Source organism: Solanum lycopersicum, chromosome 7, assembly GCF_036512215.1.
Source record: "Solanum lycopersicum chromosome 7, SLM_r2.1".
NCBI classification, from domain to species: Eukaryota; Viridiplantae; Streptophyta; class Magnoliopsida; order Solanales; family Solanaceae; genus Solanum; species Solanum lycopersicum.
In genome coordinates this window covers 20,267,543-20,285,094 of record NC_090806.1, presented here as the reverse complement: position 1 = coordinate 20,285,094, position 17,552 = coordinate 20,267,543, and the positions used below count along the sequence as shown (strand labels likewise).

The following is a 17,552-nucleotide window of genomic DNA, read 5'->3' as shown; positions in this document are numbered from 1 at the left end:
ACCGTGCCATATCTAGTAACCGGGTCAGATCCCTTACAGATGTCCATGGATAATATGTCTTGTTAAAATCTTAGTAGAAAAAAAATATGTAGGAAAAAGTACTAGTGAAAAATAAAGGATACACATATCTTTTAGTATTGAGCATCGGTATGAGAATGAGTTCAGACAACACACATTCCTTATAGACTATGTATGTATGGGTACAATGTCATACATTTTACATGAATCTTAAGTTCCTTCAGGAAGAGTTTAGTGGATCCACTTAGTTGAGGTGTTTTATACCCCGACAAAGTATAGGACAATTCTGGCAGTCGTAGATCATAGTGATGGTTATCAATTAAAGAATCTCTCAGATAGAGTTAAAAGTATATTTTTATTATATCACTAAATATGTTGAGTTATGATATGGGTAAGTATTTTTGTAAAGTTTAAAATGATTTCACATCTTTATTTCTTTATATTCAGTTGAGTATATATCTATATATAGTAGTCCTTTTATTCAGTTATTTTTTATTCAACTATATTACATATTCTTACATTTAATGTACTGATTTTATTTAACATGCATCATTCAATCATGCAAATACAAGTTCTCAGGTACCTTAACAAGAGTTTGTTTAGAACACTTCATCTGCTCATCAGCTTTCGAGTTCGAAGGACTCCAATTATGTATGTTGCTAGTAATAGTTTTTTTGAGGAGTCGTGATTGTTGTCCCAACACTTATCTTTTTATAGTAGGGGCTTCATCGATTCACAATATTGGAGAGTCTTTCAGTCTAAAATACTTTTTTTTAAAACTTATGTTTCATACTCAGTATATTCAGGGAAATTTTGAGATTCACTAAACAATTTTTAAGCATTTCTTTCAATTTAATGCTTATGTATGCCAGGATAGTCTTCTGTTTGTAGGTAACCAAGATGAAGGTTCGAAGGGGACCAACAATGGATCTCGAGTGTTGCCACGTTTAAGGTGTAGGCTTGGATCGTGGCATTATGTTTCTGCAAAGTTGTTGTCATAAGTTTCACACAAGTCTTCTCTACTGAAATTGTTGAAGGTACAATTAAAAAAATATCCCTTAAAAATATATACAACCATCTCTTGGAGACATAATTTAAATTTTGTATGTCATTGTAAGGACATAAAAATCTTAAAAACCTTATTGTGCCTTAATGTGCAAAGTGAATCAGGAAAAGAAGACAAGAATTAATAAACTTTAGACATGACTTCAAGGATGTGGTGTTGGATGACCTATAGAGGAATATGACTACTCTTTTAATCCCAAAGACATATAACTACCCAATAAATTAATCGCTCATATTTAATATGAAGTGTGGATAGATTCTCAAATTTACTGCAAGTTGTAAATATTTTTTTTGAAGTAACATATGTGTTTCTCGACACTGCAATTGAAATAGGAATGTATAGTTTCAAACTGAACTTCATCACTTTGGTATGCTGATTTTAAAAAACACCCAAACAAACTGAATAACTTTTATATAATATTTTTCTCTTTCAAGTATAAATAATAAGTTGAATTGTTGTCCAATATGATACATTCTTTGTTTGATTTTCCATTTTAATAATTTCTTATGATACATTTAAATGGGGGAACTTTAAAATGATATATGTAAAGCAAAATGTATGATTAAACTTTCAACACATTAAAATTACAATATAACCTTTTAAAATTTATTGAACCCTTCAACAACGATTATTTATTTATTAGAAAATGTAAAATTTCAAGTTGATGTTCATTTGATTCTCCAAAAAATCAAATAATAGAACTCCCAAGAAGCAAATGGATAAATTATAAATCAAATTAAATATGTTTGATTGAAAGGTAAATGATAAGATGTTACAATTATCATTTTCCTTTGCATATTAATGTTCGTCTATGTTATCTTGCATGTAAGATATAATAGTATTTTAATTCTAATGACAAATAGATTTTAAGTGTTATTTTATAAGTTCTGTAATACTAAATTCTCACGTGAGGCAGGGGTAGTTAGTGACGGCTCTACACCTTTTTTAAAAAAAAAGCAACCGTCTTTGGCCCCAAAATTTGAGGGGCCTCATTCTTTTTTATTGTTTTTTTAAAAAATAATAGGTTATACATATCTTTCTTAAAAAATATGAGTAACAGTGTTTTCAAAAACATTTTCGAATAGAGTCTCGGGGCGAGTCTCTGAGCGGGGCGTACCAAAGTTGCTCCGGGCATAAATTAAAGACGTAGATCTATAAGATATATCTTCTAAAATTTGAGATGTAAGTCTTGATCATAAAGACGTAATTCCCGAGCCTAAAAAACTTAGGCCCGAACATTTTTAATTTTATTTATAACTTTTTTGCTTTAGATCATATTTTTTTATTGTTAGTGTACGTAATGATATTTCTCAAATAGTAATAATAATACTTTTTTTTCTTTGTTATGATTATTAATACTTATCTCAAATAAAAATCATAATATAATTACTATATATTATAGGTTATGTATAACCAAATTATTTGTAAAATCATTGAAATATTTACCTTTAATTATTTTAATAGTTATAAAACTATAAAATTAAATATACATGAGATTACGCCCCGTAGATCCATGGGACTTATGCCCCTATCTCGAGGCTTACGTCTCGCTCTGTATTGTGTAAAATGTCTCCCTTCAAGTCCCCACCTTTTATACACTGATGAGTACTATGTCTCAAGAAAAATTAAATAATTTACTATAATAAACTTCATTAAAAAAAATATAATTTAAGGCCTCTATTCGAATTTGACTTTAGACCACCGATTTGTTAGAGCTACCCCTGCAGATAGTTTTACTAGTTATATTTTCATAAAGAGTAATTACTCACAACTCATACCCTTTAAATTTTCGTGTTAATAATTTCATAATTTACAATTGTAGTTTAGATTTCTTTTCCTTTTCGATGTAAATATTTTTTTATTTGGCATGATAAGACTATTAATACTATAAATACCATACATAGAACAATATCATATTAACAATACCTTTATATTATTATAATAAATAATATATTTTTATATATTGGTAATTGTGTTAAAAATAATTGATAGCATATAAAAAGTGCTTTTGACATAACTTTAAAAAGTGAAACATGGTGGTGGATCTACTTACAAAGGAAGACTTAGAAGAATGTTTTTTGAAACATAATTAGAAATTACTTTTATTATAAAAAAAAAGTTTCAACTTTGGCTTGTAATAGTAACTTAGCTACACATATTGACAATATTAGTCATTTTGTCCTCTATAATCCTACTTTATACAATAAACATAATTGATATAATTATCCTATTTCAATCAAAAGAATTATTAGAATAAGTTATATTTTAATTTTTCTCACAAAGAAAATCAAAGACGGAATAAATTATTATATATTGTCATTGTTTATTTGTTTACACATGTAACGATTTGTTTTTGTCGCTAGTCTTTTCTTGTCTGAAATGTATTTAGAAGTTTTTTTCCCTCATTTTTATTACTTTGTGAATATAGTAATATAGGTTATTTTTATATGTATTAGCTTCATAATTATTAATATCTATGTCTATATATTATTTAATTATGGTCTTTGAGATTGTAACACGTATCTTAGGCATAATACATAAACATGACCCTTGAATTGGTGTCAGCGGACAACTATAACCTTTAACTTTGGGTGTGTACAAGCAGACACAACTATACACTTATGTGTGTACTTATTCAATTTTATGCATATATATTTAAGTGTCTACTTGTGCACATTTAAAGTGGAGGTCATGGTTGTCAACTGAAGCCAAGTTAAGGATCATACTTATGTATTATGCATGTATCTTATGCAATCAAGTTATTTATCTTTTTTCATATTTTTATGATTTTACCCCTTATATTTCTCGGAAAATATATTTATTCTTACAAAAAAAATAAATGCATAACGATTAATGTATTTAATGTCCTAAAAAATTATATGTTATCTTCATTATAACTTCTGCTCTTAAATATTATTGATAACTCATGTTTGTTTTGTTTTTATTATTTTAAAAAAAATTCTTTGATTTAGTAAAGAAATGTGATAATAAAGACTGAACGTACAGGTTCAAAAACTTTTTAAAATAGCAAAAGTAATTTTCATAAAGGAAAAATTAAGCAGAAAAACAAACATATACTAATTAATTAGCTAAAAATTAAGCAGAAAAGCAAACATATACTAATTAATTAGTTAAAAATTAAGCAGAAAACAAACATATACTAATTAATTAGCTAATATAGCAATAGTTTGGATGAATTATGGCTCGCGACTTAATTTTAGTTTTAAGTATGTCCTTTGTCCTCTTTTATACATATAGAAACACAAATTATATATATATATACACACACACACACACAATTATATGACATATATACAAGTACAATTAGCCTCTCTCCATTCTCCGGCCTTTCTCGCTCGCCTATCTCGCTCGTCACTTTTCTCCTTATAACATGTAGCTACGAATTGTAATTAGCAAACTATAACTATAAAGTGTAATTAAGTTATTATTGAGTGACTATATACGAAAGTTCCCTTTCATAAATGATCAAGTACTAAAATTATAGATGAAATTTAAACAAAATATATTGTTTTCAACTTAATACATAAATTGTTATTTCAAATATGACCTCTTATTTCATTTACTTAGCCATTTATGCACTCATAATTGTTTGGTCTACCATTTGCATATAATATCTCAATTTTTGACCAAAATGAGATATTTTAAAAATCAATTCACCTAACTAATATGTTTTTACTTTTTTTTTATTATAAAAATAGTATAAATGTTCTTTATGGATATATTGTTTTGAACTTAATACATAAATTGTTATTTCAAATATGACCTCTTATTTCATTTACTTAGCTATTTATGCACTCTAAATTGTTTGGTCTACCATTTGCATATAATATCTCAATTTTTGACCAAAATGAGTTATTTTAAAAATCAATTCACCTAAATAATATGTTTTTACTTTGTTTTTTATAAAAATAGTATAAACGTACTTTATGGTAACGTTTTAGGCTTTATTTAATTTTAAAAAATATTAACGCCGTTTAGTTAATATACGTTACTGGCAGTAACGATTTTAGATTAAATGTGCCACGGCCCACCCCTTTCACCAGACGACGTCGTTTTTTATTTTCTTTAACTTTAATTTTCAATTATCTTTGGCTGGCTTCTAAACCCTTTCACCCATTTCACTGTAAACAAAAACTTGGCAGCGGCGATTGAAACCCATAACCCATTTCATTGTAAACAAAAATTTGGCAACAACGACTGAAACTCATAACTCCATTCCCGACGATAGTTTGTGGTCAAAGTGGAGGCGTGAAAGTAAGGAAAGACAATGAATGGGTGAAAACCTCATATGCTGGATAAACGGTTATTCTAGTATTTCCAAATCAAATTTGGGGATTTCTTGTTATATCGAATTTCAGGATAAATTACGACTATATATCTTCTTGAAAGCTTGGATTCAAGTTAATTTTTATGTGTTAGAGCGTTGAGGTTTTTTTTAATCCTTACAAATTAGTAGATGAAATGCTTGAATTTTAGAATTTTGATCTTCTCGTATTTATATCATTTTGATTATATAGAATAATCACTCAAGAAATTCTAATATGTATGTTCTGTTTTTTTTTTTGAATTCATGCATCTTGTTGATGCAAAGAGAAACAATGAAAAAATGTTCACATAAAAATGAAAGGGAAGACTATAACAGATTGACCTACAATGCACCTCTATTAAAATTGAATTCATTTTCCAAATTTCTGATGGAACATTGAGTGACAGTACATTATTTTGATTTTTGGGACTAACATTAATATTTAATTTACTTTCATATGAATTTTTCAGTCTAATAGATACGTATATGACTGGCTATAGTGCATACCAATTGAATCCCAGTCCACTTGAACCATCGATATTAACTCAACAACTTACCCATAGGTCACGGGATATATGGGATGGAAGTGTTACATGATTTTAAATACGAGGAGGTGTGATGGAAAATTTTGGGACATCGTAAAAAAATATGTCACTCATTCATGAATCTTAGAAATGATTGAATTATCAGGATTATATGATGTTTATATATCAAATCGACCTTCTATTGATCGTAGCTTGATGACTTCACTAGTAGAGAGATGGCGTCCTGAGACTCATACATTTCACTTTAGGATGGGTGAGACGACAATCACCTTGCAAGATGTAGAGGTGTTGTATGGCTTACCTGTGAACGGTGATCCGATACTTGGTGATGAGTCGATAAGGACCATAGGGGACTGACAAAATATTTGTGAAACATTGTTAGATTTTATTCAACGTCCTCAAGACTTTAAGCGTAGCAGCCTCAAGGTAACTGCACTTAGTGCGCATATGCTCGAGCAACAACAGTTACCTGACTTGGCAACACTAGATATGATCGATCAAATGGCTAGATGTTATATGTTTTGGAATATTGCTGGTATAGTGATGGCAGATACATCTGACAACTATTTAATATGATCGATCAAACGTCTTGATGTTACAAGTTTTGGACGATTGCTGGTATGATGATGGCATATACATCTGACAATTATTTAAAACTTATGTAACTTCCTATGCTCGAGGATATCAATGTAGTTAGCTCTTATAGTTGGGGTAGTGTGACAACTTCCTATGCTCGAGGATATCAATGTACTTAGCTCTTACAGTTGGGTTAGTGCGACCTTAGTGTGATTGTATCGCTTTTTTGTAAGGCCTCATAGAGTAACCAAAACGAGATAGCTGAATTTCTACCACTACTTCAGGTATACTCAATAACTACGTCAATGCCATTATAAATATTTATTCTAGTTTATAATCTCATACTTATATATTTATATATAATGTTTAGATTTGGGCATGGGAGACAGTTACTGTCCTCAGACCTCTGGTAATAGCACAAAGGGACACCAAAAATAATTTTCTTGCTTTTTTACCTAGGGGTACATGTGCTACACGATGGTTTGCACATTTTAGTTGGACTGAAACCACAAAAATTGTGTTGGATGTTTTTAGGGATGCACTTGATTCCATGACAGAGGATCAGGTATGATGGTATACCATTTTTCTTTTTAAAAAGTTATGTATATATTATATTTGAAACTCATTTATTTTTCTTTATGTAGTTTATTTGGGAACCTTATTTGGATGACTTGATTGAGAGTCTTCCTGATTATTGTCAAATTGGACGAGACATATGGCGTGTAAGAGCACCAATTTTTTGTTAGGATATCATCGAGTTTCACTTTCTTGATCGAGTTTTGAGGCAATTTGGATTAAAACAAACGATACCGACTCCATTTCTATTTGATGCCACACATTTTCACCATGATCGTAGGGGCAGACCAAATACAAATTGGAAGTTGGAGCATGCTCAATGGTTCCCTCTTTGGAACCAACGACTTAAATATATTTTTGATGCTCCGGTCAATCAAGAACCACTTCGATATGATGACCCTTACCTTATTTGGTTTAGATGCATTACTCGTCTTGTTATCGGTATTCCTACTCTGCGCCCTCAACAACAATAAGGTTATGTTCCAAATTCAACGGCATATGAAATAATGGTATGTATTAGATTTGGTGTGTTTGTGATTTATCTTTTGAGGATAATATTACTTCTTCTCGAAAATTGTAACTTGGAAAATTGTTATCTATGTTTTTTCTTAAAAAATATTATAAGTGTTTCAGACTGATTTTTGTTTGAACATTTGTTAGAAAAAAGAATGGAAAATGTTTGTAAGAAAAAAAATGATTGTTGCGTAGGTGCGTCATATTCATTCCATGGTTGATAGAGCAAAAGCACTTGGTGATCAGCTATCAATGAATGATTTATACATATTTCGTGCAATGGTCCGGAATGAAGGAGAAAAGTGTTTGACATATGTGCACGAGGTCGGTAGGATTAATGTACAAGACGATTATAAAAGAGATGAGGTACATAGTGATTATGCATCCATTTTATTATGTATTCTAGTTGTCCTTTGCCAATTAGGACGATGATAGAATTCATTACTTCTCATAGCAAAACTTGGAAATGGCCAATATGCCTCATGACCAACTGGTAAGAATGACCCAGATATGTTGCAACATAATTCTCTATTATGAAATGCTCGCTAACAAAATTTCTAGCTAGCCCTCCCATTCTATTAGTTACCTTCATGACATATGAACATGGAAATTGCAAATTAACCCACTTTCCATAATAACATTTTCTTTTATTCAGTGAAACACAATGAGGGTTACCATCGGTACCATCAACCTGTATAGATCTAACCTCATATACCCCTGTGGGTATATTTCAATAAAAAACAAAGTGCCTTTCTGAACTTTCATAATTCTTCTCCCACTTTATTTTGAACCTCTCAGTCCATAATTTATTTTGTTCTGCAAGTTGGTGTGCTTTTTGAAACCTACGTGCATACCGTTCAATAGTTTTCTCCAATGAAAGTGTAACCATAACAGTGACAGGCAAACCTCGTGCTTTTTTCAACACTCCATTGAATGACTCTGAAAGATTTGTTGTCAACACTCCCCATTGTTTTCCATCATCATGACCTACAGTCCATTTGTCCAAGGGAATTTCCATGAGGTATTCATCTGCTTCGAGATTTTTCTTCTTTAATTTTCCACATCAAGGACTCAAACTTCCTCACTTGATGGGCTGAAACAGCCCTCCACATCAATCTGCTGAGGTACTTCTTTAGAAATTTAGATTGAAAGTTTCTATTCAGATGTCTTATGCAAAATCGATGGAAGGCTCGAGGCTCTTGAAATCGCTGCAACTCCTACAAACTAGTCAAGATTCCTTTTGCCCTATCAGATATAACACATACATCTTGTTTACTTTTTATGACATGTGCACTCAAATGTCTAAAAAACCATTTTCATGCCTCTTTTGACTCTTTGTCTACAATAGCAAACGCTAAAGGGAGAATGTTATCATTTCCATAAATTTCAACAATAATTAATAATTTATTCTCATATTTTCCATATTTATGTGTTTCATCTACTAAAATAACTGGACAAAATGTTTGGAATCCATCAATGCATGGCTTGAAAGCCCAAAATACAAGTTTAAAAGTTTTTACCTCCGATGAACTCATAGACTCTTGGGGTTTCCATTCCATAATTGTTTCATGGTTAAAGTGTTGAAAAACTGCAAAAAAATTTAGGTAAGTCACTAAATGATTTCTAAAAGTCACCATACACCAATTCAAATGCACGTTGACGTTCAAGCCACGCTTTTCTGTATGACACTTGATGACCAAATATTTCATGAATATTTGAAATGACATCTACCACCAAGTACTTAGGATTTTTTCTAATTTGATTAAGAAATAGTGATGAAATCAAATTGGTATTTACATTGGCGTGGCTGCTAGAAAGTCCTTCAGTCTCACATATATGATTTTCAATATATTTTCCAATCTTCCAAAGGCTATGTCCAACTTTTTGTCCTCGAAAAAAATCACAAGCAACCCAATAAATTAGAAAACTTACATCTCACAACCCATAGACTTTTGGTAGATGTTACCATCTTGAACTCCTTATTTTTGTGCAAACTCCAAATCGTTACAACCCCTTTCAACTTTTCTTTACTAGTAAAAAACAACCTTTTTTCAAATCCTTTTTTGCTTCCTCGGACCAAACTGAACAATATTCTATCTCAGATTCACATATAGACATGAAAATGTCTTCCTCATTCTCTAATGTCCTGAAAAAGGGTATGTTCATGAGACACAACCTGATCATGATTGTAAAGATTTACACCATTTTGAGAAAAATCTCTAATATCATCGATATTTTCATCAGGTTCACTTTCATCACCATCTTTTGGAGGTTCATCTTCCTCCGAACTTTCATCACTAATTTCAGCATTTACATCATTATATAGATCAATGTTGATATCATTGTCTCTATAAAATATTAGTCAAACTTTAGCAAAAATATAAATATAGAAGTTTGTTTTAAAAGTAGTAATTTATACTCTAGAAGGTTATTTCTTCTATCAATAAGAGATAATTTGTGTATGCTGACAATAAAAAATATCTTATTAACTTGTGACACTTAAATTCAGTAAAAATAGATTTGTTGTTTACCTGGCATCATATTCCCTGTAACTATTATCAATATGCATTTGACTACTTGAGCCTTCACCAAACTATTGATAATCATGCATCAACAATTGTTGGAATGGTGGTTGAACAACCGATTCTACAAAATTAGGTTGATTGGCTGTGGTAAGCCATAATTTTGAGTTAATAAATTCATGTGATAACCATGATGACCACGAACTTGAAATACAACATTTTGATAGGTTGATTTGGTATTTACATACTTCTCCAAAACATTTATATCAATCTTATCTGCAAATTTTTAAGGTATGAAAAGAAATTACAACAGAAATTGGTCATTCTCAATTTTAAACTCAATGAACCTTATATTATTACCTTGAATTGAACATGGATATTTTCCAGAAATATCCATATGAATATTTTCACTATTTGTTCCCATTTTCTCATGCAACAATTCAACCAATTCAACATAGTTAGTTGAGGTAGACATGTTAATAATCGTTCTACCACATTCAGTATACCTAAATCCGTTCATATCCGTAATTATTTCTCCACCCCAATACAAAGCAACCATCACATTATATTCAAAGCTCGTCATCTTTATCCTACACATAAAAACAAGATTTTTTTAAAATAATCTTAATAAATTAGAAAAGCAATTTTAAAGTATAGTAAGAATTTACCAAAATATGATAAACTTGACTTTTTTAATTCATACCTGATGAAGTTTTGTGATTATTTTAACATGGGCTACACAAGTTAAAGTTTTGCAGAATTATGTTGGACATGCAAAATATTACAACATTTATCTATAGTCACTTTGTTCAGTTTGAAAAATGGAAGAATATGACTTCAACAGAGTGTTGTAACCAATAGTCACGCTTTTACGGTAAAATGTTACTATGAATAACGTTTTATAGCTAAATACGCAGAATTAGATTCCAAATTTGCAGGATTTGAAGACCTGTGATTGGATTCCTAAGAAACGTTACTCATAATAACATTTAAGGTGTAAAACGTTACTCAAAGTAACGTTTTACAGTGCATGATTTGATTTCACCTTTTGCAGGATTGGAGGCAGGGGCATGTGATTGGATTCTCCATAAACGTAGTTGTGAGTAACGTTTTATACCTAAAAGGTTATCCACAGTCAAGTTTATTCATTAACATCGTCAACCCCGTCAGCTTTTTGTCCATTAAAAATTTAGAATAAAAAAATCCTAAAATGTTACCATGAAGCATGTTTATACTAGATTTATAAAAAAATAAAAAAATATTATTTTGATAAATTGGATTAAATAATGACTTAGTTTGGTCATTGTTACTATAATATCTATTTAGCATATTGAAAAAACAATTGAAAAGAGATATCATGTTCAAGATGAAGGCAAAGATTTACATTGTCTTTTATGTCGTTGACTTGAATATAAATATTTCATACTACTTCGTTATAATATTTTTTTTATAAATAGTAATTTCTGGTATAACAGCGAAGCACGGATAGTTTCATTAGTTTAAAATGAAGTACTCTTTACACATGAAAATATGAGTAAATTTGTAGTTTACCAATCCATTTATTATTAATCCATTTCTACCTATATGAAATATTTATGAATTTAATTATTATTCATTTTATATTGATCAATTTTTAACCCACCCAAATTTAATTTATTCCGTCTATTTACCACCACTAAATTGTCGAGTCATGTCTCTTAAACTTAAGTTGATGAGATGGACAAAGAGATACTGAAAGAATGCATAGAAACATTTTGAAAAATAAAATGTTTAATATCTTTATGCTTTAAGTGGATTTTTTTATTATAAATAAATTTAGTTATGATGCTGAGGGTTTGACTTAGAATATAGGTAGCTATGAGTCATGTCCCGCTGCTTGCTCTAAGTCCGTGACACATGAGTGGAGTTGATCCATGAGAAATGAGGTAGTGATGATTTTAATAAAAAAATGCATTATAAAATACTCTAAGTTGTTGTGTTAAATGCAAGATTTTTAATATATTTCTAGCAGTTATTTTTGTTATTGATTATGTTTTTTTTTTGTACTGTGCATATTTTGAAAGGTTAAACACTTTTTTTTAAAAAAAAATTATTATATTTTATAGATAAAATACAAGTGTTTGAAAGTCTAAATTTTAGATCTTGAATATTTAATACATTCAAAAAATGTATGATGATGACATCATTAGGTAAATTATTAAATTTTATGATGAATCAATTTAATTGAGGTTCAACTTATTCTATGTTTTACAATGTGGTCTTAGTATTATGTCTTTATTTGTTGGCACAATTTAAGATGATAAAGACTTAAAAGTCAAGATATTACAATTATCTCTCTATGTTTTTCCCTAATAGTAAGAGCTTGGACACTTCTACAAATTTTATTGTCTTAATAAGTAATAGCAACATTTTTTTTAGTCTGCTCCACAAGTTTAGGAAAGAAATTGCAATTTTTAGAGGATTAATATGGATATTAACTCAATTGGATAGAGTATCAAATTATGTTTTGAGTACTTCCTTGGTCTAGTTTTAATTGTTGTATTGCATTTTTCAAAAGTCAAAATTGATTAATTTTTCATTGTCAAATTATATTACATTTATTCAATGTTTTAGACAAGAAAATTTAGATATTCAAAATTGCAATTTTTTATAATAGAAAAAATAAATAATGAAATATTAGTCAAAATTCTTACTGTATGACTTAAAAAAAAGGAAATTATGACAATTAAGAAAGTATTAATTAATAATAGTTATTTAAAGAAAGGTTAAGGAATATGTAATGTTGTTTTTACCTGTCTCAAGAATCGGTCAAACAACCATATGAAAGTAGCTGTGTTTCCAATTTCGGATTACTTTCTTTAACATCCATGGATCTGTTTAGATTAGAAGATGTCTTTTTTTTATTGAAAAGAGTATGCTAGCATCAAGATTTCTATTTTGCCTAATAGCCATTTCGATTTCGTTCTTGATTGTTTCTTCATTGTCCCTTTTCCAATTTGCTGATAATTCATTCATTGTGAATACTAATAATTCTTCTCTTTACTCAACCTCATGTTTAGAATCAAAAATCCCTTTTTCGCCTCTTAACATTACATCATCTGAAGAAAACGCGAAAAGCCACAATACAACATCATTTGAAGCATCCAGTTCTATTAGCAATTCACGTGGATATATGTGTGACACTAAACAAGCTCTTCTTAGGGTGTATATATATGACTTAACCCCTGAATTTCACTTTGGGCTATTAGGTTGGAAAGGAAACGGAAAGGAAATGTGGCCTAATGTTGATATGCAGGGTCACATACCCTCATACCCCGGTGCCTTAAATTTACAACATAGCGTTGAATATTGGCTTACCCTTGATCTTCTATCGTCTAATATTACAAGACCATGCACTTCTATTAGAGTGAAGAATTCAAGTGAGGCCGATGTAGTTTTTGTTCCATTCTTTTCGTCTTTGAGTTATAATAGGCATTCTAGGTCTCCTAGAAAGGGAAAGGTCAGTTTAAATAGAATACTACAGGATAAAGTGGTAGAGTTTTTAAGAAGTAGACATGAGTGGAAGATAAATGGTGGCGTAGATCATGTGATTGTTGCTCACTATCCTAATAGCATGTTGGTTGCAAGAAAGAAGTTGAGCTCTGCAATGTTTGTGCTTGCCGATTTTGGAAGGTACCGAACAAAAATAGCAAATATTGAAAAGGATGTGATTGTGCCTTACAAACATATCGTCAGGACATTAGATGCTAAAAACTCGCCCTCTTTTGACCAACGTTATTTATTAGTTTATTTCCAGGGGGCAATTTATAGGAAAAGTGTAAGTTGCAATTCTGTTTTTAATTCCTTGTTGCTATCATTTTTATTCTTGAAAAAAAAGGAGTTTGATAGTCATGTTATGGAACTGAAGTATATAATAATAGTTTTTCTTTGCTTATATAATACCAGGGTGGAACGATCCGTCAAGTATTATACAACCTTCTCAAAAACGAAAAAGATGTACACTTTACTTTTGGAAGCGTCAAATCAAATGGTGTTAGGGAGGCTGGACGTTGAATGGCCTCTTCAAAATTCTGCCTGAATATTGTTGGAGACACCCCTTCATCCAACCGCTTATTTGATGCTATTTCTAGTCATTGTATTTCTGTAATTATTAGTGATGATTTTGAGCTACCATTTGAAGATGTTCTCGATTATTCCAAGTTTTGCATCTTTATTCGTTCTTCATACGTTGTAAGGAAGGGATATCTTCTTAATTTATTTAGAGGAATCAAGGAGGATCAGTGGATCAAAATGTGGAAAAGGTTGAAGGAGTTCACAAAACATTTTGAGTACCAATATCCATCCCAACCTAATGATGCAGCTGATATGATTTGGCAGGCAATTGCAAGAAAGTTGTTGTTTATGCAACTGAAGGTGCATCGCCACAACAGATATCGTACTTCATAGCTCATTGTAACTTGATTCTATTGGAGGCACTTACCATCTGAAATTATTTATTTATTTATATTGACATCTTTGAAAGTGGCTTGTAAATTCAATTCATAATTTGAAGTTACATATACAAGTTTATGCATTGTGGACTGCTCTCCGGCATAAATCTATGCACCACCATAAAACTATCATTGATGTGAACGCGAATTAATCCAAATATGTTGATAGCACAAGTGTGCCCCTACAATGAAGAGCATTGCGGAACAGAAAATGTTAAAAAGATTGAAAAAACCTAATCTATTTGACCACAATTCTAGATTTACATAACACAAAACCTTCTTCATATATTGTCTACTCCATCTATCTCAATTTATGTGACTTCCTTTCTTTTTTAGTCCGTACAAAAGAAAATGACACATTTATATATTAAGTAACACTTCAATTATATAAATGTATATTTTACCCTTAATCAAGTGACTTATAACCACACAAATCTCTATCATTCATTTTGGACCACAAGTTTCAAAAGTCTTCATCTCTTTCTTAAATTCGGTGCACGGAGGAAGTATTATTATCTATAATTTCAAAATATTACGTACCTTACCACTAAAGAAGAGTTGAGAAAGATACGCCTAGATGCATGTAACTCTATTACCAGATACACTAAAAAAGGAAAAGAGACGAACGAAAAGGGGAGGGAGGCGAGCGAGATTTGTAATGTATCGTAGATAGATGTCAATACTCCAGATAAAAACGCTAGACAAATATATATGTATGATCTGATGTGATTCACATTTATTTTGATACCTGATACATAGAAAAGTGGCCAGTGATATGGGAGGGAGGCGAACGAGATTTGTTTTGTATCCAAGATACATCCAAATAATTTTTTGAATTTCATTCTTTCAGAAATTTGGGTTGTAACAAAAAAATGAAACATCGTAACACTCTAATCAGTTGTGACTCCTCTTGTTGAGAAGAAAGATGTGTCTTTTTTTTCCATTTGAGTATAGTGTATATATCTAGAATAAATTGCACATAATTTTTACCTCATGTATCGCAACGTATCTAGACGCATCAAAATCTTGTAAATTTTGTAAAACTACAAACAATTAGCTATGAATGCATAGTTACTTAGCACCTATTCTTGATGGGCTCTGCTCCTTTCTTGACATTTCTTTTGTTTGATTGATTGTGACTAAGAGTGTGTTTGGTATGAAGGAAAACATTTTCTGGAATACGTTTTCTAATTTTCTCATTTTTGGTTGGGACAAAATCTTGGAAAATGTTTTCCAAATCAACTCATTTTTCTCAAAATTAAGGAAAATGACTTCCCGTAAAAAATTAATGAAAACATTTTCCAAAAATCTCCTCCAATTTCAAATTACCTTGTTTTGGGGGGAAAAACATTAATTGACAAAAATATATTCAATTTCAAAATTTTATTTTTCATTCGATCCCTGACCGCCCCACCCACCCCAACACCATCGGCTAGCCCCCCAACCTCAAAAAATTAATTTTGCTTTTCAAAATATTGTCAACTTCAAATTTTTATTTTTAAACTCCTAACCCCCTCCCCCCGGCCAGTCCCCCACCCACCCCCAACCCCCTAAAAATTAATTTTATTTTTTAAAAATACCATCAACTTCAAATTTTTATTTTTTCACTCCTATCCCCTCTCCCCTTGCCCCATCCACTACCATCACCACCACCACCACCACCACCCCAAAAAAATAATAATTTTGTTTTTAAAAAATAATTTCAATTTCATAAAATATTTTTTACTCTAGTAAAAATAAAAGATGTCTCTCAAAAAACATTTTTCATTCATAAATTAAACACTAAAATTATTTCTGGAAAATATTTTTGTAGTTACAAACCAAACATGAGAAATTAGTCAAAAATCAACTTAGGAAAACATTTTCCATGAAAAACATTTTCCTCTATACCAAACACACTCTAAAGGTTGTTGCAAGTGCTATATTTAGTTTTTTGTGCATGCCAATAGCCTACAGAATTCTAGAACTTGGGAAAAGAAGTAACTTGCCTTTTGATAACGTCTAAAACAACTCTTCAATTAAGGAGGTAACTATGATCGTATGAAAAATAATTATTCAACAAGAGTCGGCGTCAAATTCCACAAAGATTGTCCTTAGGATTTACCATAATTCATAAGTTAATTCAAAAGAGCATGCATATTTGTAATGACCTATTGCTTTATTTATGGTGTTTAGAACTTTCCTATAGTGAACTCAAGTCATTCATAAGTTGCTTGGACTGAGAGTTCGGTTAGCATATTGCTCGTTTAGCTTTTGTGCAAGTTTTTGTGTTTGGAGCTTCTGAAACTTGAACAGTGGATTTCAGTTAAAACTTCAAGAAGACGACCACAAAATGCAATAGTGACCATTGTATTATCTTCCGCATGTTGATTTTTGGTCAGCGTAATCACGGTGGTCATTTCCTCGATGGTCAAATCAAGGCCCTAAGCTTTGCGAACGTGATGAGTAGTTTGGCTAGTCTTTTTTTTTAATAAAGACCAGTCGTGAATCATCTCCCACTTCATATTTCAAAGTGTGATTGTGGTACTTGTAGACTTGCAAATTGGCTGATTTTCTTTGCCATTTGTTCGTAATAAGTGGGACTTCACTTTGGGGTCATAAGAAGAATGTCGGGAGTGTGTTTTCGAGGTAATTTATTTCCTAAAGGACAACCCAAACCTCTTTATTTGTGTAAATGGTTTCATTTTGTTAAATGATATAATCTTGAGCTTAGATTATGCCCAACTTTGGGGCACAAGTTTAGTAAGCTCTTCTAGATGCATTGACAGAGTCAATTTTGGAATTCTCAGTATGAATATCATTATTCCATTTTGACTCAATTTTGTGTCCGTCTTCGATTTTAATATATGACTATATTGATGTTGTGATTATGATTTTGGTAGTGTGTCTGTGATCAGAGGTTGTTTAGAAGGGTAAAAC

The 17,552-nt window shown here is 30.8% G+C and overlaps 1 pseudogene; it reads left to right on the top strand.

Moving 5' to 3' along the window:
* The first annotated feature begins 12,970 nt into the window (after positions 1 to 12,970).
* LOC104648317 (probable arabinosyltransferase ARAD1) lies at positions 12,971 to 14,605 on the top strand (annotated as a pseudogene).
* Positions 14,606 to 17,552: the final 2,947 nt, after the last annotated feature.